Source organism: Saccopteryx leptura, chromosome 2 (assembly GCF_036850995.1).
Source record: "Saccopteryx leptura isolate mSacLep1 chromosome 2, mSacLep1_pri_phased_curated, whole genome shotgun sequence".
NCBI classification, from domain to species: domain Eukaryota; kingdom Metazoa; phylum Chordata; class Mammalia; order Chiroptera; family Emballonuridae; genus Saccopteryx; species Saccopteryx leptura.
The window spans coordinates 282210362-282221442 of record NC_089504.1 but is presented as its reverse complement, the minus strand read 5'-3'; the positions used below and the strand labels follow the sequence as shown (position 1 = coordinate 282221442).

Below are 11081 nucleotides of genomic sequence, written 5' to 3'. Positions count from 1 at the left end.
TCAAGACACATATGAGAAAATAATCAGTGAACAATTAAGGTGCCACAATTATGAGTGGATGTTTCTCATTTCTCTCCCTTTCTGTTTATCTATTCCTGTCTATCCCTCTCTCTCTCACTCTCTCTTTTTCTCTCTTTCTCTCTCTCAAAAAGAAAGGAGTTTAATCAGCTCCTCCATAATCTGGCTCTCAAAATCAGGCTTCACCTCATAGCCTTCCTGGTATCTTCTTGTCTTCCCCTTTTCTTGTTTCTTAATAACACTTCTTCTTAGAGGACATCCATGACTTTCTTGCTTCCAGATATTCCATAACATTCTCGGTACTTTCCCCAGCAGAAAACTCACCAGAATTTGCTGGGATGACTTAATCAATACCTGTTTTCCACACTGTATAATACGCTCTGCAAGATTACGCTTTCCTTGGTTCCTATGTATCTTCATGCTCTCAAAGCTCTGACACACAGTGGGGCACTTAATAAAGACTGACTGAGTAAATGGACTGATGCTTCTTTTATTGTAAATGATTTGTACTTTATACTGACATTTCTCTAAATTCCTTATGAATTATGACTAAATTTGTATATGTAAAGTGACCATAATTAATGAATTATTGTCTGAATTAAAGAAGAGGAAGCAATTAGAATAAATTTATTATCCCTAAACTCTTCTTAGAATAAGTTAATTTTAAGGAAAAGAATTATTTAATGAAAACCTAGAAACTAGTAGCAGTTTAGTGGTATGATGTAGAAATCTTGAAGAAAAACTTTTTTAATAGACATTATACTCAGGTTAAGATATACTATAAAAAAGGTCGCCCATAGCAGACTGGTTTCCTGAAAGGTCAGGTTAGAAGCTGTACAGAAACACGTATTTTAGTTAAAGAGACTAAAGAAGGTTTTGAGATAAGAAGCAGGGGAACAACAAAATCCAAATTTAAGAAATAAATACTACATCTCTTAATCTGGATGAAGTTGGTCTCTGTGTCATCTATAATTTATACATTTTAAGTAATATATTTCTTATTCATGCCATTTTAAATAATTCTGATTTTTTTTTTTACCTTTTTTTATGTATGGATCATGGATGAAGTTTATAGACAACAAATTCATTGAAATAGCATAGATATGATTTTTGTCCAAAATTAAATCAGAAAAAAATACATTCTAATGATCTTTCTTTAATACATAAATCAAGTAAAAAAGTATATAAAATAAAACTCTTGAATTATGGGGGAAATGCTGTATGTAAAGATCACTGATTTTTCAGAGAATAAGGGTTTTAGGTTTTTCACTGGAAAAATCTGGCTGGCGATGCTGAGCGCCCACTTTCCAGCAGGTGGTGCCCTGAACCAATTAATGTGAAACAAGTGACAATTCACTCTTAGACTCACATTTTAAGCATTAAAATCACCTCCCTTTTAAGATATATATCATCTGATCACACTCAGGAGATAGAATCCATGATTACACACATATACTTGTGCATGGGCACTTTCTTTTATTAAGGAATAGAGTACCAAATCATTTTATGTTGTTTTATGTTACTATTATTATAAAGGCAAATATTAATAAGCCAGATGTACAAATATACATATAATTATATATATATATGAATATGTTTCTCAGAACCAATTAATCTGCTCTAAATGGGTCTTTACCACTTTTTAGTAAATATTCTACATTTATTTTCTGCTATATTTTCCTTTTTCTCTTCTCAACAACAACTAATCCAACTTTCTATGTTTTCTTCTAACATCCAAGATCTTCTTTTTCTCCATTATTCTCTAAACATGATATGACTACTTTATTTTTAAAAAAGGAGAAGAAAGAGTAATGGGAGGACAAAGAAAAGCTACCTTTACCAGCAGATGAAATTTTATCTTTCAGATCTTAAACATGTAAATTTACATATGTGCACACCCTCCATCTTCCTTGCTTTGTCTCCTATAGCAATAGGAGAGCTTCTCGCATTTCCTAAAGTTAATCTCTTCACCAGTACTTCATAACCTATTCCCCTTCCACCTACCTTCTCAGAAACTTTGGCTATTATTTATGCTAATTTTTCTCTCACTATGGAATATTCATACTTGTCTTCTCAATGATTTCCTTCCCAATAGGCTTTAAATTAGCTCAAGCCTCTCTCACTAAAAGCGAAAAAAGGTTGAAAGTTACAAGTCTGATCGTAAGTTAATCACTATTGAAACTGAGTGATGTGGGTTCATAACACTATTCTAATTTTATTTATGTTTAAAATTTTTCATAAATAAACGTTTTAAATAAGAAAAAATTATTTCTTGTTTGTTCCTTCATGCCTTTCATATCACCACCCTCTTTTTATGTATTCTCAGCCAAGCTACTATTGGCATTTCTTCAATGTCTTAACATCCCGCCTTCTGCAGTCTACTTCAGTCTGATTCCTTGTCCTGATACTCCATAGAAACGGAAACAACTACCACCACTAATTTCCATGTCACTTAATCTAATGGACATTTTTTAGTTATAATCATTTTTTTTTTTTTTTTTAGTTATAATCATTTTTGACTTCTCAGTAGCATACAGTGCTCAAGCAAGTTCCTTCTTGAACACTCCTTTTCCGTGGCTTTGGAAGTGATAATATTCTGGCTTCCCTCCTCCTTCTTGGAGACTGCTTCTCTAAATCTTTCTCTACTATACTATCAAACGTTGGAGTTTCTCTTAATTAATTTTTAAGCCTGTATTCTAACTCTACACTTACTCCTAGATGATCTTCCAGCCTTTTTTTTTCTTTTTTTTTTTTTTTTAGGGAGAAGGAGAGACAGAGAGGGGGAGAGAGACAGAGAGAGAGAAGGGGGAAGGAGCTGGAAGCATCAACTCCCATATGTGCCTTGACCAGGCAAGCCCAGGGTTTCGAACCATAGATGATCTTATTCATACTTATGATTTCAAATTCCACCAACATGTAGTGACTCCCTAAATCAAATTATTAATTCAGACCCTAAGCCAGCTCTCAACTTCACAGATACTTGACATTTTCTCTTGGATATCTCAAAAGCACCTCATATTTGAAGCTGAAAACGAAACTTATTATTTTCACAGCCAAAGGTGGTCTTTTTCCAATTTTTCCTATCTTGATCAATGGTATGCAAGCCAGAAATCTTGGCACCATCCATGAAAAGTCCTTCTTCTTTCTACCATTTCTAATCTCTCACCAAATCCTGTACATTTTAAAATATCTCTAAAACCCATCTTCTCTCTTCACCATTACTGCCACCACCATTGTCATCATCTCTCTAACCCAAGCTAGCATCACTTCTTACAACAACTACTGGCAGTAACTGCTAATTCAGTTCCACTTCTATCCTGCACCCTTCTTCTCTGTTCTCTCAGCAGCAGCTGTCATAAGCTTTCTAAAATACAAATCTAACCATGTTATTCTCTGACTTAAAATTCTCTAGTGGTCTTCTCTAGTTTGGTAAGGACAAAATCCCCTGCAGTCACTACAAGGCCGCATAGTCAGCCTCCTGCCTCTTTTTGTCTAAATTCATTTCTCCCCACTTCTGCCACACTCTCTATAATCAAACTACACTTGATTATCAGTCCTTTGTACTTTTTCCCAACACAAGACTTTTGTGCTCTCTGTTCCAGTCAGGAAAGCTCTTTCTTTCATTTTTTTGTTTTGTTATTTCCTACTGATCTTTCAAACTCAAGTCAAGAGGCACTTTCTGGAAGATTTCCTAGGCCTCTTTGAAGAGGTCAGCTCCTCAGTATAAATTTTCTTTGCTCCATAGATCTTTCCTTCATTGACTGTTGTAATTTTACATATATCTGTGCAATAATTCTGTCTCTTCTTGCTTTGCACATAGTAGGTACTAAATAAATATTTGTTGAAGAAGTGAATTAATATTTATTTTCTGTTAGGTTTTTATCTACTTAACCTGTCTCTGGAGTATCTCCCTTTCATATCTGGGTGGATATTCAGGGATCACAAACTCATCTTTAGTTCTAACCTATGTCAATGTAAGAAAATTCCAAACCTGTAAGAATTTTATGAGTTTATTTGAGCCAAACTGTCAATAATTGCCAGGAAGCAAAGTCTCCATAGATTGAGAAAATGCTCTGGAAAATGGCAGCTTTACCACTTACTTTATACATTGGAATTGAAAGGGAAGATGTATGTAAGGGGGTTACATAAATTGATAGGTGATAGATTAAGGAGACGGGAGAAAGTAAAGTGGGAAAATCTCTGGGGTTGGATAAAAAGTAAAAGTGTATATGCTGAAACTTCTTTTACATAGTATCTAAAATATAAATACATATAAATAATATAAATAAATTTAAATATAAATAATATAAAATCTGTTGCAGTGAAAGTAAGTCTTCATATTGGTACAGACTGTTAGTGTGTCATTTACATATCAAAATACATATTATTGGCCTGACCTGTGGTGGCGCAGTGGATAAAGTGTCGACCTAGAACATGGGCTTGCCTGGTCAAGGCACATATGGGAGTTGATGCGTCCTGCTCCTTCCCACCTTCTTTCTCTCTCTCTCTCTCTCTCTCTCTTCTCTCTATAAAAATGAATAAATAAAATCTAAAAAAAAAATTCATATTATTGGCTCTGGTTGATAAGCTCAGTCAGTTAAGTGAGTCGTCCCAAAAGGACAAGGTTGCGGGTTCGATCCCCAGTCAGGGCACACATGGGAAGCAACCAATGAATGTATGATTAAGTGGAACAACAAATAAATGCTTCTTTTATCCTTCCCCTTTCTCTCTCTTCCTTTCTGCCTTTAAAAATAAATAAATAAATAAATAAATAAATAAATAAATAAATAAAAGCTCTGCCAGATAGCTTGGTTAGAGCTCATTCCAGAGTGCTGAGGTTGCTGGTTCGATTCCCCAATTAGGACACATATAGGAGCAACTTGATGTTCCTCTCTCTCTCTCAAATTATTTATTACAAATTTATTTTTATTTCTTTCATATTACAACTAAATATTATTTGATTTATTTTACTATGTGTATAAGGAGGTTATATTACCTATAAATTTCTTTGCAGGATACTAATGGAGAATAAGAAAATACTCAACTTATTATACAAGGCACATTTGGATGTGATAGGGTTGACTGAGAACACTGTCCTACATGACATGCCCATACTAATCTCTGAACTTAATTTACCACATCACTCCCTCCATGCCAACCACAATGATGTTTGTGCTTTCCCTCAAAGCCATCAAGCTCATGGCCACCTCAGGGTTTCTGTTCTTGTTTCTTTTCTATTTGGAGCACCCAATCCTTTAGATCTCATTGATCTCCTTTGCTTCACTCATTCTTCATTCAAATCTTATCTCTTGTGAGAGGTCTTACGTGACAACAATGCTTCCCACTGCTCTACCTCTTATCACTAGTTAAGTTCCTCCAGCATGTACGGTAGTCCCCCCTTATCCATGGGAGATACATTCTAAGACCTTCGCTGGAGGCCTAAAACCAGGAATAGAGTACCAAACCCTATATGCACTATTTTTTCCTTATACATATATGACTATAATAAATTAGGCACAGTAAGAGATTAACAATAATAACTACAAATAAAATAGAACAATTATAACAATATACTGTAATAAAAGTCATATGAATGGATTTAGAAACCTTATTAAGTAAAATAGGGTTACTATATAGAACACAAACATTGTAATACCGTGACAGCTAACCTGACAACTAAGAGAGCTGTTAAGTGACTAATTGAAGGGTAGGGTTTAAAGTGTGGATGCACTGGACAAAATGACACATCATGGGCAGGAGGGAGCAGGAGGGTTTGAGATCTCATCACACTTCTCAAAATGATGTGTAATTTTAAAACTTATAAATTGTTTACTTTTCAGCCTGACCAGGTGGTGGCGCAGTGAATAAAGCATCGGACGGGATGCGGAGGACCCAGGTTCGAGACCCCGAGGTCACCAGCTCGAGCGCAGGCTCATGTGATTTGAGCAAAGCTCACCAGCTTGGACCCAAGGTCTCTGGCTCGAGCAAGGGGTTACTGGGTCTGCTGAAGGCCCGCGGTCAAGGCACATATGAGAAAGCAATCAATGAACAACTAAGGTGTCACAACGAAAAACTAATGATTGATGCTTCTCATCTCTCTCCATTCCTGTCTGTCTGTCCCTATCTATCCCTCTCTCTGAGTCTCTCTGTCTCTGTAAATAAAAATAAAAATAAAATAAAAATGCTTCTTTAAAAAAAATTGTTTATTTTTCAAATTTTCAATTAAATATTTTCAGACTATGGTTGACCATGGGGACCTGAAACTGAGGAAAGTGAAACCCTAAATAAGAAGAGCCTACTGTATCTCTCTACCTACAGTTCTATTATAATGTTATTTACCAATTTATTCTTTGTTTCTGCTACAAGAATATGGATCTCGGTGCTTAAAACATGGAGAGTGGCACAGAATGGACACTTAATAAATATTTGTAAAGCTGCGGAGGACCCGGGTTCGATTCCCGGCCAGGGCACACAGGAGAAGCGCCCATTTGCTTCTCCACCCCTCCGCCACGCTTTCCTCTCTGTCTCTCTCTTCCCCTCCCGCAGCCAAGGCTCCATTGGAGCAAAGATGGCCCGGGCGCTGGGGATGGCTCTGTGGCCTCTGCCCCAGGCGCTAGAGTGGCTCTGGTCGCAACATGGCGACGCCCAGGATGGGCAGAGCATCGCCCCCTGGTGGGCAGAGCGTCGCCCCTGGTGGGCGTGCTGGGTGGATCCCGGTCGGGCGCATGCGGGAGTCTGTCTGACTGTCTCTCCCCGTTTCCAGCTTCAGAAAAATGAAAAAAAAAAAATATTTGTAAAGCACATGAGCAAATCCATGAAGATGTTGCCTGTGTTTATGATCTTTAGGAGCTACATCTTCATCTTTCCTAACTATGTACTTTATAGCAAATCTAAGCCAGCATTAATTATTTCAAATATATACATCAAATGCTTACCATATTTTAGGCACTGAGAATACAATAATACAGAACATACATTCTGCTGGCATATTTTATAATTAATAATCAGTTCCAAACTTGTGAAGTGTTTGAGTTCTACAGTGAAATAACTTTATAAAAGCCCACCCATTTCTATTTTATCAATATATTTTTTATTTAAAATACAGTAATTATAATACTTGCAAATTAAGAGTTATCTCTCAGAGTTAAGAAAAAAGGCTGTTATCACATATAGAGGAATTTTGGGCTGGCCTGCTCAAGGCACATAAAAGAAACAGGTACTATGAGTTGATGCTTCCCATTCCTCCTCCTTGCATTCTCTCTATCTCTCTCCCCTCTTTAAGATCAATAATTTTTCTCAGTGGTAGAGCATCCTCCCTGCATGCAGAAGACCCGGGTTCGATTCCCGGTCAGGGCATACAAGAAAAGCTCCCATCTGCTTCTCCACCGTTCCCTCTCTCGCTTCTCTCTCTCTCTCTCTCTCTCTCTCTCTCTCTCTCTCTCTCCTCCCCTCTTGCAGCCATGACTCAATTACAGTGAGCTGGCCCTGGGTGCTGAAGATGGCTCCATGGCCTCCACCTCAGGCGCTAAAAAGTGGCTCCAGTTGCAACAGAGCAAGGGCCCCAGATAGGCAGAGCATCGCCCCCTAGTGGGCTTGCTGGGTGGATCCCAGTCAGGGCCCATGCAGGAGTTTGTCTCTGCCTGTCCTCCTCTCATTAAAATAAATAAATAAATAAACATTAAAAAAGAAAACATATAGAGGAATTTCAACCAATATGGAATATCTTGCCACCAGTCTTGTGATGTTCTTCAAATCCTTGAAATAGCTCCCCTAAAAGACTGAAGGGGCTGAAGGCTAGGTGATGTTTGAGTAGGTGAAAGACTCTAGTTCTCATAAGTATTTAGATAGCAAGGACCTCAACCTACCTACTGAGATAAAACCCTCAGCTAAGACACAGAGGGACCATCTGCCCTCTGAAGGACTCTACTAAGTAGAAAAGTTCATTCTATCCTCTTTCTTAGGGTAACACAAGTCCACATCAGTCCCAGCTGAAGGTATACAGTCACCCTGGATGTCCCAGGCAGGGACTGATTATTCAGACCTTTTTATTCCTCACTTTGTGGCCACATGGCCACATATTTTTTCTACATGCTGAGGAGGGAGATGAAAGCCACTAGAACACTAACATAACCTATACATCTATACAGAGCTGCTCTATGAACTTTCTCACTCATTTTCACATTTGGAGGATAGATAATATATCCTTGTTTTTATAAATAAACAAATTAAAGTTCAGACAGATTTAGCAACTTGGCAAAACTGCGATTTGAACCAAGTCTTCTCATTCCTAGATAGAAAATAAAAATAACTAGCTAAAATCAGGTTTGAAAGATTGTCTGTGGGTTTTCATTCTCATTAGTATAGAATTTCACCTAAATAGTTGATTATATTGCAGCCTGATCAAAATTTGAACAGTTTGATGTCTACTTGGGTACACATCCCCTCCCAGTTCTCAACCCTCACTCCTAGCCTCCACAATTTCATGAAGTCTTTATTCCTAAAAAACTTCTAGAATTGAATAAACCTTAATGTCAGTCATAACGAACCTAGAATCTTGCCCCACCCTTTAAGAGTGATAGAGAGACAACCTCCTTACTCCTCATTACTGTGGAGCAGTCCCATTGCAATCAAATGATTTAGGGAAACTCGAAAGATAGAGTTTTCTGTGTATAGTTGAAAAATGTAGCAGGCCCCTTCTTTAACTTCCTTCCCTCATCCGCACATTGATTTTTCCTCTCAGGACAGAGCTTAAAGCAAAAATATATAGATAGGCTGAGCTAACAATAAAAAAACAGGCTCCAAAAGGGTCTGCCCAGGAATTTCTGCTCTACAGAAACATCCTCCAAAGTGTATGTCCATGGTTTAGTTAATATCTAAATTGGTATTTCACCAAAGTAACTCAGAGAAGGAAAGCTTTGTGGTCTTTTACTATAAGAATTGTAAGTCCTTTAAGTTACTGCTCTACTTCAAAAGAATTTCAAAAGTTTCAATTTGCTACAAACATGAATACTTCCAAAAGGCAGAAATCATCAGTCTCCCTTCAGAGTCCTTCTGTCTGCTCTATCAACTTGCACTTCTTAGTATGGTGTTGGTGTGGTTAAATTGTGTGTGAATTCTCCCCTTTCACCTCACTTCAGCTTCCTCAGAGCTGAATTCATGGCTAGTTGTAGCCTCTGGTCACCCATCCAGAGCCCCAAGTGAGAAAGATGTTGATTCCCCAGCTGTGGGAGAAGTTTGTCTTCTCAGGTTTCCTGGGTTTACCAGAGGTGGAAGTCAGTTCTTGGCGTGGGTGGCAATCTATAGTTAATGGGCTGGATGCTGCAATATGCAAGGGTGAGAGAGCCAAGCCAACTCAAAATAGAAACCCAAGCTCCCTCCCAATCTTGCTCACGGTGAGAGCAGAAGTGAATGGGGGATGAGAGAGCGGTGAGAAGACAGCTTGTTGGAAACCAGGAATTATAAAAATAGTATTTAGACACACACCCTCAAAGCTGGCCCTGTAAACAGGAAAAGTGGAAAACTTTTCACAGTAAAGAGCATTTAAGTATAGGACCTTTGAGTTTCTGGGGACAAATTCATCTGCTACTGGTAATTAGTGTGTTGCAGTGTAGTTTATTTCCTTGAGACAAAGAGCAATGATTACACTTCACCTTTTAGATGAGGAAGTGAGTAATGAACTTTCTAACAAAAAGCCCTAGAAATGCAAATGTATAGCTGACAAAGATAGCACCAGAAATTATCCTCTGCATGACCCCATTCATCTCCTGACTTACCTAAGTTAAGGTGGGTGTTACCTTAGGACAACTGGACATTTCTTCATTGGCATATGAGACAATCAAGCTGTCTTTTTGTGCTTTCAGAAGTAAAAGGAGCCACAATGGTCCCAGAACCTGGCATCTCGGTCACTATGTCCCAGTGATTCTCCTTTGAAGCAAGATGCAAAGGCTGTATCATTCAGGCTGAGCAGAGGGACGAAGCAGACATTTGAGCCTTCACTACAATGAAAATCAGTAAGGGAGGGACAGAGAAAGAATGAAGACAGAGGAAAAGCAAAAGGAGAGGAAGTTCAGGATTCCCAAGGAAAGGGGTTTCCTTTCTCTGCCTTAGAGCCTCCAGGGAGGCATAAATATAATTATAAACCTAGCGTGAGAACATACAAAATAAAAGAGAGGATCGCCAGGTGATCATCTCTGCCGGGACTCGAACCCGGAACCTCTGGATTAGAAGTCCAGCGCGCTCGTCCATTGCGCCACAGAGACCTCACCACACACACAGCATCAGTACCAGATCTGAAAAAGCACATACCTTCTGCATCACGGAGCCATCTCAGCATCCTGCTCTCTCAGCGGTGTGGGGACAAGGACAGCTGGAAAATCTGGAGCGGAGATCCACTAGCCGGCTCCATCAAAGCTTTTCTCACTACCGCAGGGTCCTCGGGTCTTCAGAGGATTAGAAGAATGTGATGACGGTCACTTTCCCAGTCCCCATCTACTCTGTTCTCCGTCAGAGTAGGACAGAACTATAGCCTTTACTGTCCTTTTCTCTCCATCCCTAAGGGAGAATAGGGAGGAAGCTTGTCTATTCTCATGCTAATTGAGCAGAACACACCCTGCCCAGCAGAGCCACGAGAAGCCAACTCTACCTCCACCCCCTCCCATCACTGTGGTTTCATCCCAGTCCAGTTACTCTCAGAGAGGGGCTGGGCAAAGCTAGGAGATTCAGGAAAACCCTGAATCCCTGAGACAAAGGAGCGGCTTCGATAAAGAAACTGCAAACAGCGGCAGAAACTGGCAAGAAAGCTGGGTTCCAGGAAACAGGTCTGGTCCTCAGCTTTGCGAGCTGTATGTCAAGCCTAGGGAAGAGGTACTCAGAGTCTGATGTGATGTTTCTTCAGCATCTTCACTAGAATTAAAGATGGGAGAGAAGACAAACAGTAATGTGTGTGTGTGTGTGTGTGTGTGTGTGTGTGTGTGTGTGTGTGTGTGTAAGAGAGAGAGAGAGAGAGCTTGCTTATAGGGAAGAGGGTGAGAGTGACAGCTCCCTAATGAAATACAGATGGTCCT

The 11081-nt window shown here is 39.0% G+C and overlaps 1 non-coding gene across 1 annotated transcript; it reads right to left on the bottom strand.

The window, feature by feature from the left end:
• Window positions 1-10203: 10203 nt before the first annotated feature.
• On the bottom strand, window positions 10204-10277 carry TRNAR-UCU (transfer RNA arginine (anticodon UCU)). The gene has a single exon. It is a non-coding gene; the product is annotated as a tRNA-Arg (tRNA).
• Between the last annotated feature and the right edge of the window lie 804 nt (window positions 10278-11081).